The following is a 16,700-nucleotide window of genomic DNA, read 5'->3' as shown; positions in this document are numbered from 1 at the left end:
GAAAAATATTCAATAGTGATTCAATAAGACGTTTCATTTTGGGATAATTTAAAGCTTAAAGTTTATAAAGATGAAAATGTTGATTGGTGTAATTACAAATTTCTATAACACTATCTTCAATTTAAAAAGTTTGGGAAACCCCATTTCATGTTTCTTGAGCAAAAGTTAAGCCGTAGATAGCAGGGAAATATTTTTTTTTAAGAAATATTGTACATATTTATTTTATGAGCTGAATAAAACCTACATTGCTTGATGGTTTTTATGGAAAAAATGACAGTACTCTTACTTGGAAGCTCCTATTGTAGGTTTCTTTTAAATATCGCTCGCTTCAGCCTGTAATATCCCACAGCTGGGCATAGACCTTTTTCCTCATATAGAAGGATTGCAGCTTAATTCGCCAGACTGCTCCAATACGGGTTGGCGGATATATTCCCTACCATGAGTAGCGATCGCTATCAGGTGTACATGATAACAAACAGGACCAACTGCTTAACGTGCTCTCCAAGGCATCGGGGGAGTGTGTTGTTTAGCTTCCCTACACGTAGGTCTATGTACCTTTTGCACTACCCAAGTCTCATAAGTTATTAACTTTAATATTTGGTAGAGATAGCTAATAGCAATAAGGCGGCCTCTGAGTACTTAACTGGTGAATGTTTTGTGTTTTCCTTTATTTATTATTCTCTGTAAATGTACTGACTGCAATAAATTTTTTATCTATCTATTTAATCTTCAATTTTTTTATATGCAAATGTTCTTGTACATTTCAGTCTGGCAAATCGTTCACATGGGGGAGTGTTTTAACGTGACCGAGCTGACCGAATACTTACGTAAGTATGACCTACTTTAACTCAATAGGTTACCTCCTGTTTTTCACGTTAAACATTATTATAAAAGTTACATAAAATATTTATTTCATATCGGCGTGCGTTTCTTACAATTATTTTACATCAGACCAGCAGCTCTTAGACATAATTCCTAACACAGTAACGCGGATTACTACAACTGTATTAATTTATTGTAACTTTGTAATCTTATTAAAAAGTTATATGATTTTAAAACATAGTCAATATAATATAATTTTCAGTGTACCCATATGATGATGACTACTTCCTAGACCAATATTATATAATGGAAGATCACTGAACAAATGTTATAAATAAATAAAAATATTTTATATTGTTATACGTTTTATTTGTTAAACCCATTCACAATTCACAGCTTATTATTCATGTATTATTTGCTCATACACCCCCATATCTCCAGTTAGGGGAAAGTTAATCATCAACATCATTCTTGTGATTTTATTTATTATCTGTACCAGGGGGAAAAACCGCCAATAATTATATAATTCTGTCTCTTTCTCTCCTAAACATTTATTTGTTTCTTGCTTTATTGTGACGTTTTACTTCAAAAATATGAGCAGTGGAACCATGTGAAATAACTGACGTGATCGTTCATTTTATAGCGCCTCCAGTTGTTTATATAACATATAAGTATAATAGTGTACCAGCTGTTACTGTATCAAAACGAATAGCAAGCGTCAGTTAACCTTTTGATTTTAGAGTTTTATTACTTTAACTAGCTGTGCCCGCGACTTTATCCGTGTTGAATTTAACGAAAAAGCTATTGTTCAGTTCGCAGAGTTATAAAATAAATAAATTTGTAAAATAAAAGTAGCCCAAGTTACTCCTTATTACATTAGCTGTCTGCCAGTGAAGGTCCCTTCAAAATCGATCCAGCCGTTTTAGATATTAGACGGAAAAACAGACGGACGGGCTGACAAAAATTGTAAAAAATATTATTTTGGTTTATGTACCGTGTATATATCCATATCGGTCACCAACCCGCCTGCCCAGCGTGGTGACTATGGGCAAAACACATGAGTTCGCGTTGTTTTTGGCGTAAACTTGTGGAGGCCTATGTCCAGCAGTGGACTGTATAGGCTGTAATGATGATGATGATAGGGTAAAACCGGGATAGATGCCTCACTTTTTGAAATAGCCACCTAATTTTAAAAATATGATATTTATACGAATAATTTTTATTAATGTAGCTAGCTCAATCCTTTATGTTGAATTATGACTATTTTTTTTTTCAACCTAGCCAATGCAGATTAAGCAGAAATTAGCTTTTCGTGAACCCTTTTTTTTGAGGATAGATGCCTACCTATATGGATAGTTGCCTCACCATGAAAATAGTGAGTAGGATAGATGCCCTTTAAACCGTGTAAACGAAAAACCAAAAACCAAATGTTAGGTTAGGCTACTCCTAAAACATCGATTGTCTCCAAGAAACATGGGCCATAGCAATGAAATTTTTGTGTTTTTTTATATCTTTTAATTGTTATAATTAGAATATAATTTTTATATCACACAGATTATACTATATATATATATATATATATATATATAAATTTAATTAAATTTTACAAGCATTTATTCAACAAAAGTATAAATTCTTAATTGTTGGTCTAAAATATTCATATCAAGTGTCAACATGCACATTGCACAATCATACTTTCTCATCGAAAGCTGACTGTAGGTTTTCTATAGTCCAAGAACATACTCGAGCTCGCATTTCTTCCTTTCTTTTATATTTTCGTAGCATAGTTCTGCTAGAATCAGTAAAACATCCAAACATAAATATACCTAAATACATAAAAAATATACAGACACAAAAAAAAATTATACATATAAATTTACTCTGTATATGGTGAATGAAGGGATAGATAGTAACGATCGCTACCAGATGTATATAAAAACAGCCGGGACAGACAGCTTAACGAAATCTACGAGGCACAGTGGGGAGACCCTAAAGAATAGATTTACAAACTGGAAAGAAATATTTGTACAAATGCAAGCACCCCTTCCGGGCGGGAATCGAACTAGCAAACTCTCGATATTTAGGAGCATACATGGCTGCATGAGCCACTGAGAGGTTGTTATAGAATATACAAACCCAAAAAAAAAAAACGAATTTAGGAACATAAAATAATAAATATTTGTACAAATATATAATGAATTTTTTATTTATGAAAAGTTAATTTCAGAGCCCTTTCTGTACTTTTCATCACTCTGCGTCAAGTCTAAGGGCACCTATACCTCAAAAAATCAGGGCAACTATCCTTTGTGATTGGGATAGATGCCCACGTATTTTTTAAATAAATTATAAACAAAATAGCATCTATTTACAACTATATGCAGACTCAATGACCCAGTATATAGACGTGATAAAAAATATAACTGAATTTATTACTATTTATAAAATTATACAACATTAAATACTAACCTTTAAAACTTTGACGTGTTTTTAAATTTCGCCACGGAGAAAATTACACACACGATCCAAACGCGTCCTTGCCACACGAATATCTGTGGATATCCGAGGTACGGGGTGTCTTCGACTCCTACTTATGGGATTAATTTTTATTTGTGAGTTCGGGATGTTAGGTTTTTAGAACATGAGGCATCTATCCCACTGCGGCATCTCTCCCGGTTTTACCATATATCCATATGCATTCAGTAAAAAGCGTTTATTTTAATATTACAAACAAACAATCAAATTTTATTTATTTATATAGGTATAGATTTATTATTTTTTGATTACATATTTATACTTTATTGTACACCACAACTACATTTTACAAATATTTAAAGACAGTAACAGACTGTCTGTCTGTATCTCTTTGGTCTAATTTTAGTGAATTAAGCCATGGTTATGGCAATATATTTGATCTTGAGGGAATAAGGAGCACCTGATTCTTAATGTCAAAGAATAAAAAAGAAGTTCGTTTCAATACTTTTCAATCATGTTGAAGATTTCTTATTTATTTAAGCAATATTTTCAGACAGTTGCAAAAAGTAGGGAATAAATATAATTATTATATTTACATTTATAAGGCTTAAGACAATTTTCAGCATATTTCGTTTTGCTATATTAGATTCGCATTATTTAGGACAACTCAAGCTCCTGGGGGAAATTGGGCGTAGGGTCGGCAACGCGCTTGTGATGCTTCTAGTGTTGAAGACGTATAAAAGCTACGGTAATCGCTTATCACCAGATGACCCGTACGCTTGATTGCCGACCTAGTTACATAAAAAATGCGTGCGTACAAAGTGAGATATGCGTGTGTACAAAGTGAGTCATGTCATAAGTGAAACTTCTTTGGCAAACTAATTAAAAAAACAAATTGAAAAAAAAAGCAAAAAGCCTACGTCAAGCGGTGTTCCCAGGCGGTCACCCATCTACTGACCGCGCCCGACGTTGCTTAACTTCGGTGATCGGACGAGAGCCGGTGTATTCAACGTGGTATGGACGTTTAAAAATTCGTGACTCGTGACGCCGCGACGCGTTTGATCCGTAAAAATTTTACCCCTCATGCGTCAAAAGAGGTTTCACTTCAAAAATTGACAAGCGTCAGGTTTGAATTAAAAAAAGAATCGTTAAAACTGATACTATTACTGGTACCCAGTAAAAAGCTATGAGGTAGCACACAAAAAAATTCAATCAAATTGAGAATCTCCTCCTTTTTTTGCAGTCGGTGAAAAAAGTAATAAAGCCAGCAATACAATAGACTTATTTTTGTAAGTGTGGAGTAAAAATTTAATTACCAAAGTGTTTACAAAGTTCGCTCCTTTTCAGTAAACATATCAATCTGTCATTGGTTACATAATTCAAGATGTACATAATGAATGATTACGAAGTATTTTACGGGCTTTTTACTATAAGTAATCTAAACGAGAGTTGTAATCTAATATATAAAATTCTCGTGTCGCGGTGTTTGTAGTTAAACTCCTCCGCAACGGCTTGACCGATTCTCATGAAATTTTGTGTGCATATCGGGTAGGTCTGAGAATCGAACAACATCTATTTTTCATACCCCTAAGTTGTAGGGGGGGATTAAGGGGGTTAATAAGATATATAACAAAACAACGTTTGCGGGGTCAGCTAGTTTATGTCTATATTTCTCACTCTCTCTCTTTCTATCTTCACTAACTTATGTCAACCTCTTAACTTCCGTTCGCCTCGCACAATCACACTTCCCGTAACGCTCTCATCACGCATTCACCAGCTTATACCTCAAGTAAAGCGTGCGTTAAGAAGTGTTACTTCAAAAATCTACAAAAATCTTTTTCTTAAATTCATATCACGTTTTCTAATGAGGGATTACTGTAGCCTATGAAAGCTTGTAACACCAGGAACTTGTATTAAATATGGCCACAAACCAAACTTAAAACCGACAGTTCAATCTCGTGTCACGATGTTTTTCCAGGCTAATCTCCGAAACTGCTAGATCGATTTTGATAAAATTTACACAGATATGTAACTTTGTCCAACTTAAAATACAGGCCATATTTTATTTCAATGTATATAATTATTATGTTCACGAAAAAAATAAAGCTATAAAAAATTATTCGAAGCTCGCCAGGTCAGTATATTTATAAATTTGTGTATTCTAATGCATATAAAACTTTTATTCATAGAACGAACAACGGCACGTAACGTAATTATTTATTTCACAAAGTTATCAGACTTTCGTGATACGTTATTAATGTTTTCCGAAACGTGTTTTCGTATAAAACTCACATTAATTCGTTAATACTGAAGTTTTGATGTTCGCTACGTGGTTAAAGCCTTTATAATATAATTGGGAGCGTTAGAAAAAGGAAATTCGTATTGATTTAATGTGTATCGGTTGCCAAACAAGCGTACGGCTCGCCTGATTGTAAGTTATAGACGCCTTACCGTAGCTTATAGACGCCTAGCCCAGTGGCAGCCGGGATAGCCTCGTGCTATTGCTTGCTCAAACGAGCAATTTGGTGGGAGGATTATAATGCTTGCCGTCTATGACGGCCTCCAACAATCTCGGGTGGAGCGGGCACGGGTAGAGCAGCGGATGTGCAAGCGATCCCATAGCTCCTCCAACTTCGTGTCGAAGACGGCCATCGCATAGGCTTTAGTGGGTAAGAATCCTACATAACCCGTTTCTACCCCAAGAGCCGGTTTTTCTTTTTGAAGATTTCCTCTGCGTAAAAAAAGCTTATAGACGCCTGCAATAATAGAAGCAGCGGTAGCGCTAGCGTGTTGCCGACTCAATACTCTGGCCGCTTTACTCACCACAAGAACATAACATTGCTTGAAAGCAGCATTATTTAGCTGTGTTCTTCTGTAAGATCCAGCTATTTCCCCAGTCGGGCTGTTCCAGATTTTGAGCAGGATGATAATCAGTAAAACATTATAATATCAACTAGGTTTTAACACAAGATAATTACAAAATCTAAGTACGAAAGTTCTAGCAAACATAGTATGATTTACTTAAATGTAAAGCGGGAAACTTACCATGTCTATTTGTTGGTAATTTTGCGTTTATGGTTATAGAAACTTTATTCTCATAAAGAATTACAACAAATTCAATTACATGAGAAATTCAACTATATAAACAATTTGTAGTTTATAACATAGTATTACTGCGAGTCCAACACTAATAAAACTAAAGTGGGTAGAAATTCAACAATCAGTTTACACAGCGATCGAATGCGTGGAATATACACAGATCACACACAGACCAGAAGTGGCATGGCATTTCAGGGCACTTAAATTATTTGTTATTTTATATATTATTATAAATATTTTATATTTATAATATTTTTATTTTATTCAGCAATTGTTTATTATATAATGTTTTAAACGTTTTTTATATGTTTGTAATGATTGTGAGTTCTTTACATCATTCGGAATTTTATTATATAATTTCACGCCTTGAAACAAGATATTTTTTGCACCGTAGTTCGTTCTTGGTGCTCGACATATAAGGTTATTCGCGCTCCTCAAGAGAATTTTTTGTACTTGCATTTTTTTAGTGAAATTTATTTGTGTATGTATATTTTTCGTTAAGATTTTTCTTATTAATAAATCCTTTCCCATATTTTGTTACTATAGCAAGCGTCGTGGTTGCACGTGTTGAAAGTGCTTGTCGACTTTTTTATATAAGTTTCATAGCCTCCTTGCAATAAAATGAACTGCTAGCCTGTTTCGAAAATTTCGCTCTCATATTTCTCGTTGTAAATTCGTATTGGACCACATGACAAACCTTTTGAATGAGAAAAGAATCATCAAAATCGGTACACTAGGTAAAAAGTTATCTTATAACACCAAATAAATACAATCGGATTGAGAACCTCCTACTTCTTTGTGGATAGGTGCCATTTTTTTTTCTTGCTTTACTTTTCCCATCTTGCACGGTTCTTTCAATTTAGGTGAAGCACTTTCCCTGGTTCAAAGTGAATGTGGCGTTCACACTATTATTATACTTTTTATATCATATTGCTTGTAAACTCCTAGCCAATTTTTCATCAACTTTTTGTACACTACCGTTTTTCATTTTCTACGCCCTGTATTATAATATTGCCTTACGGCTGTCTGAAAGAAATCGCTCTTAGCGATAAGACCACCTTTGTCCATCTTTCTTTTTATGTATCACTTTTTTTGTAACGTCTTTATGGTATACAATAAAAAGTATTTATTATTTTTATTATTTTAAATTATTATCACACGACTCTTCAGCTTATTGTTTTGTATCTTGTTGGGAAAAATATCATTTCTCTTTGGAACAAAGACATCAGCCTCAGGCGAGGTCCCTTATTAAATAAATACAAAATTGTAAAATGTCTGATTTATAAACAAAGAGTTCCCTTTATTACAATCTGATATTCTTTTGTACGATAAACATCAGTTACTGCCTTTTTGTTAATATTATTGTTTGGTATACACACCATCTTTATATTCTATTCTATTGTATTTTTTTGTTTGTTAGGTCATAAAAATTTACTGAGTATATTGATTTTGATGATTTTTAACCCACTTCCAAAAAAAGAGGAGATTCTCACTTCGATTGTATTTTTTTGTTTTTCAGAACTTTTAACTGGGTGAACTGATTTCAATAAAAAAAAATAATAATAATCGAAACGTAAAATAATAATAGTCGAAAAAAATAAAATAAAATAATAGTCGAAATCGTGCGTGTCATTTGGTTCCATTTAAATTTATTTGAGATCTAACAACTACTTTTCGAGCTATATCTAATAATGCGTTTCTACTTGACTATTTTTTCGTCGACCTACGTTGTATTATACCGCATAACTTTTGATTTAGTGTACCGATTTTGATGATTTTTTTTCGGAAGAGAAAAAATTTAATCGGTAGCCGATGTTTATCATGTGTTCATATTTAAATTTCATCGAGATCTGATTACAATTTTGGAGTAATCTTTGATAATGCGTATTTACTTGACTGTTTTTTCGTCTACCTACGCTGTATTACTTGTAGCAAACAAATTATTTTAAAGAAAAATGGGTGCTTTTCATGTGGTCCCATTTAAATTTGAGCGAGATCAGAAGCAGTTTTCGGAAAAGTGCCCCCTCCTCTTAGAAATACAAGGGGAAGGTGCTTAGTTCATGTGACGTAATATTTGTTGGGGGGTAACTCGAATTGCGACTTAGTAAAATAATAAACTTTCGCCTGACATGTTTTATGGACGGCCCCTAATGTAATAAATATAAGTACAGGCAGAATTTGGCAATCTCAATTCATGATATCATTAGCCTAATTTTTTAATTAATTAAATGAATTGCTCTGCCTGGTATTACAGTCCGGTGACAAATATATTTGACGATTTCATTAGTGATAATCAATGTCTACATTAATTAAATTAACATTACTTGATTAAGTAAAGTGCCGATTCATTGATGGTCTATTTCATTTTGAGAGCGTCAACAAAACAATATTAAGGTTATTGGTTGTAATTTATTGTTATTAATTCTGGTAGTGAATTGTGCTATTGGTAAATTTTGTATTTATCTAATGTATTTGTGGTAAAAGTAAATGAGTAGATATGAACTGATGTTAAATTGTTTTCGAGTATTTATTGTTGGCATACGAAATAAGTACAAAAAGAAATACATAACATTTATATACATTTAAACATACTACATTAAAACTAAGCAAGTTTATACGGACACTAGCTGTGGCCGCGACTTCGTCCGCGTGAAATAAAAAAAAAATATTGATCAGCACGCAGTTACGAAATAAAAATATTTATAAAATAAAAGTAGTTGATTATTACATCAGCTATCTGCCAGTGAAAGTCCTGTTAAAATCGGTCCAGCCATTTCAGAGATTAGCCGGAACAAACAGACAGACAGACAAAAATTGTAAAAAAAAGTCATTTAGCTATATGTAGCATGTATAAAAATCCATATGCATTAAGTAAAAAGCGATTATTTTAATATTACAAACAGACACTTCAACTAAATCACAAATCAACAAATAAATGTATAGGTATTACATCCAGACTTTGTTTGGAAATGAAACGCTCAAACAAGTAGAATCTGAGTCACAATAATTAAATTGCGCCAATGGGGTAGTCAACAAAATGACGATTGAAATTGAAGTGCTTTTGAAGACTTTGAATAAAGTAACTTTTAACTTCGGTTTAGATTATTTAGGCTTCGCATTCAGCCTGTAGCTTCCCGCTGTTGGGCATAGGCCTCTTTCTCCGTGTAGGAGAAGCATTGGAGCTTAATCCTCCACGTTGCACCACTACGGGTTGGCGGATATCTTCCCTACTATGAGTAACGATCGCTATCAGGTATTTATAATTACAAACGGGACCGATGATTTAACGTGCTCTCCGAGGCACGGTGGGGAGACCCACAAGGACTGCAAAAACACCCAGACCACGGCAAACACCTGTATGGCCAATACAAATGTTTGTCAAGTGCGGGGATCGAACCCGCAACCGCCACCACAACGGGTACAATCCATGGCTGTGACCGTTTCGCCAACGCGGCGGCGGTTAAGGCTTTTATTTTTTTTATTTTAAAAAGGCGGTTAAGGCTTATATAAAACAAAATACTGTAAAAACGAAAATAACCCAGACTAGGACTAGACTAGATAATAATATGGCGTATATTTATCGGTCTATCTGTAACCAAGTCACATCAATCATAACATTTGTCATGCTGGCATGAACATAATATGTTTACCGAACCGACTTGTTTTCGGTATTCGGTATTTACTCCGTCATTTATAAATAGGAATGGTTTATCACTTATGACGAAGTTAATATCTATACTAATAAATTGAGGGCAGGTTTTTGTTCGGTCATACTGCGAAAACTACTGAACCGATCGGAATAATACTTATACCATAAGATCCAGCGTATTTTAGAGAAGGTTTTAGTATATGTTACTTATCGTATTCTATATATAGTGACAAATTTTAAAAATAACATATATATTTACGGCAGTAAGGAATATAGCCTCTCTTTCCGTGGGTGTCGTAAGAGGCGACTAAGGGATAACACAGTTCCACTACCACTTTGAAACTTAAAAAGCCCACTGATGGAGGGATAACCATCCAACTGCTGGCTTTGAAATACACAGGCCAAAGACGGACAGCAGCGTTTTCGGTGCGACAATGCCAACCTTGCGGTCACCAACCCGCCTGCCCAGTGGGTGACTATGGGCTACACACATGAGTTCACGCCATTTTTGGCGCGAAGTTATGGAGGCCTATGTCCAGCAGTGGATTGCAATAGGCCGAAGTGATGATATATATTTTACTTATTAAATTAATCTTGAAAAAAAAATCTTTTGAATCATTATTTAATAAATTAAAATTATATATTTTTTAAATTAAATAATTATATTGATAAGTTAAGTGAAGCTACTGGCGATTCGGAATGCTGTAGAGAAGAATCTACAAGAAACTCCGCAGTTGCTCTTTTAAAACTATTTTACTTGACAGTATTATTGTCTTGTAAATATCTTAATGGTGGGCTCTTTCTCTTATTACCATTACCGGCGGGTTTGGCGCCAAATATAACTAACGTCACCGAAGTTAAAACAAATATTTTACGTGGTCTGGGAATTTGTGATTATGCTGTTTCCGCTCCTGTAGTTCAGGATTTTCATAGCTGTGGCCATTGAGTATATTAAGCGTTTTTTTTTTTTAATTTTGCAGAGACTTACAACAAGTATTTTTTTTTTAATTTTTCTTAAAATTTCACGACGCATTGACGCAGCGGTCACAGCACTGGCTGTTGCCCTGGCGGTCGCGGATTCGGCCTCCGCTTACAACAGACATTTGTATTGGCCTCATAGATGTTTGTCCTGCTCTGAGCGTTTGTGCTTGTGTATTGTGTGTGTTTCCGGACCCCCGACACAGAAGAATTTCCTTAACGTTTATTAAAATGAACTAAAAATATGTGTCACGTACGCCGCTATTATGATGTGGCAATGATGTAACATTTTAGGGTTAATATCTTAAATCGTTAAAAAATTAATCCAGACACATATCTATAGTAATATTATAAAGTTAAAAAGTATGTTTGTTTGCTAAGCACGCTAATAAGTATCATCAACTCGGGAACTACTGCTCCGTATCGAAAAATTATTTTTGTGCTTGATAATCTTTTTCCCGAGAACGGATAAGGGCTATATATTTTAGTACCTTTTTCAATTTAACGTAGATGAAACCGCGAGGCACATCTATTTAACTGTAAAGAATAATTGTGTTTGTTATCAAAAAAGAAAAAAAAAATACCGACGTCAATTTACATCGGTAAGTAATTTCTAAATAATAAAATAAAAACTTATAAACTATTAACTATTAATTTATGATAATAATAAAAAACTTATAACTATTAATTTATGATCACGCGACAAGAACAAGCTTTCAAAAAAAAAAAAAAAAACAACACACAGTAAAAAAGTTATACGGTAGTAAATATAAAAAACACTCAAAATGAAAACTTCCTTTTTTAAATTCCGTTAAAAATATAAAACCTTTAAATAAATAAAAATCCGTTTCATCTTATTATTTATTCCAACATTCCCTGGCGTTTTAGAATCTGCTTCCGCTAAAAATGTGTTCCACACTATCGGCAGGCGGCATGTAAATAGCAACTTGCACGTTATGCTATCACTTCCGGTTTTCTTTTACAGGTACACCTGATATTTATATTAAATCGGTTTTAACCAGCTCGAGCCAGTTTAAACTAGTTTGAAAACTTCTCCTTCCCTCCGTGACATATTATAAAGATAACAGCCCAGAATATAGAAATATAATATTCGAAAGAACATAACAATAGTTTATTAAACATTATACATATTTACAATTCAAAGGAACAAAATAATAAATAATTCAAAGAAATATAATTACATATACAAATATACGTATATTGTCTTATTATTTTGTACTTGAAGACAAAATCAGTATGATTTTAAATAGAAAGGAATTCAATGCAAAAACTAAATTAATTATATGAGAACCTGTACTCTTTTTTGTGTTTCAAATAAAATAAATAATTATGAAATAATTTAATGACTTGTTGAAAATAAAGTTATAAATAGTTACTTTCATCAAATAGTTAGAAGGTGTGCAAAATGATGCAGATTGCCTGTTTGACCTCTAACTGTAAATTTGGGAAAAAGTAGCAAGACTTTTTTCCTCTGACTATTTTTCTCTTCGGCCAACACTGGTGTCCATTAAATTTTAAATTCTTATATATGAATAGATTTTAGAAGAGATTTGAAATGTTTATGATTTTTTTTTGCATCAAAAAATCGAAAAGCACGATTTTTAATTTTTTTTTTTCGATCAAATTCCTTTTAAGCTCTGACCTTTGACTTTATTTCTCATATTTTCGGTTCAGGATTTCAATTTCCAATGAAATTTGACCTTTTCACCATAGTATGCAAATGAAAGAGGTCTGCAGACGCACGGAACGGGGATTAGTATGGAAGTGGAAGGTGAAACAACTTTTACTTTTGAATAGAATTTTAAAGCCACAGTATAATGTAATCATAATACTCTTATATTTTAAACCTCTATAAGACAGCTCTGGTCTGGTGGTGCGCGGCCGTGTCGGCGCATACACACCAGCGTTTGCAGTTCGGATTCCCGCTTAGAGTTAATATTTGTGTTTGTACAAATATTTGTTGTCGGTCCCGGTTGTTATCATAGGGAATATATCCACCAATCCGCAGTGGAGCAGCGCAGCCTGGTGGATTATGCTCCAATCCTTCTTTTATATGGAGAAAGAGGCCTATGCCCAGCAGTACGATATTATAGGCGTACAAAGCATAGATCAACCTCTATCTAAAGATCAGAATATTTTAAACAAGCTTGCAGTCTGTCTTATTAATGGGAAGCGGTTACTGTAGCCCAAGAGACACTTGATGGGCTGTCGCTATGCTCTAACCTACTCGCCACAGGAACACAATACTTGAAAGCAGTGTACTATTTAGATGTAATCTTTTGTAAACTAGAGGAACCCAGAACCCGGAACTCCAGACGGGCTGCTCAAAATTTTGTGTAAGATATTTCCTAAAACGTGTAGTAGGGCACATAGATATTCTTTCTATTGTCGCTGTTCTAAGGTGTCACGACACGAACAAAAATGTTTGCATTTTTCGCTTCTAAAAACTGCGGCGCATGAGAATGAACAAAAAGTTTAGTTCTAAAAATACTACAAAAGTCTTGTTCGGCTTTTAAATTTACAGTTTGTCGGTCAGAATAGAGGTATTTTTCTTTTAAAATAATTTTTTTTCTATAGTAATATTATGGAGAGTAAGGATTTGTTTCCTTGTTTGTTCAAAATCAAAATCAAAATCAAAGTCAAAAATAGCTTTATTCAAATAGGCTCTAAGAGCACTTTCGAATCGTCATTTTACAAATCAAAACTTTAACAATAAATTATTATTTTTATAAAAGTGAAGCTACCACCGATTCGGAATGTAGATTTTGCAGAGAAGAATCGGCAAGAAACTCCGCAGTTACTCTTTCACTTCTTTCTTTGTTGACTTCAAAAATGTATTTACTAATGAAACTTTATCATATATACTTACTGCTGCTTACTATTTTATCATATGCTATTTAACGAGTGAAAATGAAATAGTACAGCGTAGTCCACGCAGCCGAGTAGTAGCTCGCCTATGTGGAATATTATTAATCCTCCAAGGAAATGCGTTGTTTTGCTTGAATTAACATTAATTAGAAAATTTACTGCTAATATGAGTCGTCGAATGATATAACATGTACCTTAAAGGTCACTTTGATTAATACTGTTTAGCAGTTCTTAGTTTTAAACCTCGTAATTAGTTGTACAAAAGTATAATTGTCATACAAAATTAATTTTCCCAATATTTTAAACAAAAATAGCTTACGATTGATTGAATGTATTAAGAGCAACTTATTAACTGTCGGATAAAATTTTAATTGGACACGGTGTTATTGTTTTTCATATAATAGTTAAAATTTCTGAAAATTTATAAATATTTTTTAGTTAAATGTGGCATATTTGCAGCGTAAAGGTTGCTAAAAAGGTTCTGCTAAAACAGCGATAAGACCTCCTGTTTTAGTCATTGTATATTATAAAGTATTTTAATGCTGGCATTAGTACATTATTTTATATGACCAATCCGGTAAACAGGCGTACGGCTCACCTGTTGGTAAACACTACCGTAGCCTATAAACACCTGCAACTCCAGAAGCATCGCAAGCTCGTTGCTAACCTTACCCTCGACCTTCTTCAGGAGTTCTCCACCTTACTCATCACAGGAACACCATACTGTTTGAGAGTTGTGTTATTTATATAATACGCGAACAGAACAATGTAACGAAAATAGTGTCTGCAATTTGCTGATGTGCTAACTTTGCAAGGCTCGATCTTTCATCATTCATCATCATTTCAGCCCATAGTCCACTGCTGGACACAGGCTTCCACAAGTTCACGCCAAAATTAGCGCGAACTCATGTCTTTTGCCCATAGTCACCACGCTGGGTAGGCGAGTTGGTGACCGCAGTGCTGGCTTTGTCGCACCGAAGACGCTGCTGCCCGTCTTCGGCCTGTGTATTTCAAAGCCAGTTGGATGGTTATCCCGCCATCGGTCGGCTTTATATGTTCCAAGGTGGTAGTGGAACGCTCGATCTTTACATGGCAAATATGTTTAAAGAGCATACATATATTTGTTGTTGCTTGGACGTTTGTGCATGCACTGCGTGCATCTCGACACAAAATTGAATCATGAAATTTAATATTTGATGCTGCTGAAAGCTGTCAAGTGTAAGAATATTAATATTTTTAAAATCCTGTTACATAAAACTTAACAATATTTTATGATTTATTTTCATTGAGCGCGGGAAGGTCAAAATGAATCTCGAGGGAAATCCGTGGGTCGCGGATGAAATTGTAATTTACGTGATCTCTGAGAATGTCTGTAAATTTTATTAATTGTAATTCGTCCAGAGGGATAGACGAAGAAATATTATTTTATTAATGTTTATGGATGTCCCTTAGTGTTAACGTGACAAGCTAAATACAAAACGAAATGGAAGTATTTTTCTAGCAAAAGAAGAGGTTCTTAATAAATTCTACCATATTTTTTCGCAGCAGCGTCTTCGGTGTGACAAAGCTAGCCCTGCGGTCACCAACTCGCCTGCCCAGCGTGGTGACTGTGGGCAAAACATGATTTCACGCCATTTTTGGCGTGAACTTGTGGAGGCCTATGTCCAGTAGTGGACTGCGAATGGCTGCTGTGATAATGATGATGATGATGATTTATATTTTTGGACCCACGACATAGGAGTAAGTCCTAGTGAGTGCCTTTAAATGTGAGTTCGTATTAATAGTATAATCGTTGTGATTTGACAGTCGATGAAACGAACAATGCGTCACAATAAGGAAAGAAACACCTAAATGTATAGGAGAGAATGAGACAGATGAGATTACTGATCAAAACGCGTAAGCGACGCGTTTTAAAATAATAAAAAAAAAATAAAAATAAAAATAAAAATGTTTATTACTCAGACAACAAAGGGTCCATAATTGTTAGTAAAAATAAAAAATGAAAGCTTAATAACTAATGTTAGTACTTAATAACTAAAAGTGACTTTGTAATGTCACACAAATGCCTGAATAGTGGACAGTCCCCGCTATCGGCGATGACCCTTAAGACATTGTTGCGGCTGCCGCGCACTCGCCTTAAAAGTGAGCTAGACTTTTTACGCAGAATGGCCGGGAAACTGTCGACCCCTGCGTGCGCGAACATACCAGAGGCACTGCAGTACCGCGGCAGCCCCAACAATGCCCTAAAGGCGTTATTGTACTGTACACGCAAGGCGTTGTACCTCTGAGTATAGCTGACCCATAGACTGCTCGTATAAAAAGAAGTGCAGTAAGCTTTAAAAAGCGTGATCTTAACTGGTGTTGAGCAACGAGCAAATCTGCGGGCCAACATGTTCGCCCTGATCGACAACGCCCTGCGTTCTCGCTCAATATCAACGTTATCCTTTAGGTCTTCTGTGACAATGTGACCTAGGTACTTGAATTGGTGTACTCTAACAAGACATGTCCCGTTTAACTTTATTAAGGGTATATTTTCCGGTAGTCTGTTGCCAGCCTTGAAGACTAGGTATTCACTTTTCTTGTTATTGTACACCAATCCATGCGTCTCAGCGTATGACTCGCAAAAAGCCAGCATCCTCCTAATTGCGCTGACAGAGGGGGCCAGCAGCACCATGTCATCCGCGTAGCTGATATTATTGAAACATACGCCACCAATATGCCATCCGACTCTCTTGCTGCTGAGCCCCTCAATCAGCGCATTGACATACAGGTTAAAAAGATTAGGTGAGCT

At 34.7% G+C, this 16,700-nt stretch overlaps 1 long non-coding RNA gene and 1 pseudogene across 1 annotated transcript; one reads left to right on the top strand and one right to left on the bottom strand.

The window, feature by feature from the left end:
- The first annotated feature begins 788 nt into the window (after window positions 1–788).
- LOC123665223 lies at window positions 789–1,182 on the top strand. Its single transcript, XR_006745010.1, has 2 exons — window positions 789–827; window positions 1,085–1,182. It is a non-coding gene; the product is annotated as an uncharacterized LOC123665223 (long non-coding RNA).
- Window positions 1,183–4,207: 3,025 nt separating this feature from the next.
- On the bottom strand, window positions 4,208–4,322 carry LOC123665312 (annotated as a pseudogene).
- Between the last annotated feature and the right edge of the window lie 12,378 nt (window positions 4,323–16,700).

The sequence above is a fragment of the Melitaea cinxia genome, chromosome 23, assembly GCF_905220565.1.
Source record: "Melitaea cinxia chromosome 23, ilMelCinx1.1, whole genome shotgun sequence".
Classification (NCBI taxonomy): domain Eukaryota; kingdom Metazoa; phylum Arthropoda; class Insecta; order Lepidoptera; family Nymphalidae; genus Melitaea; species Melitaea cinxia.
The sequence above is the reverse complement of the archived record's forward strand: the minus strand, read 5'-3'. Positions and strand labels throughout refer to the sequence as shown.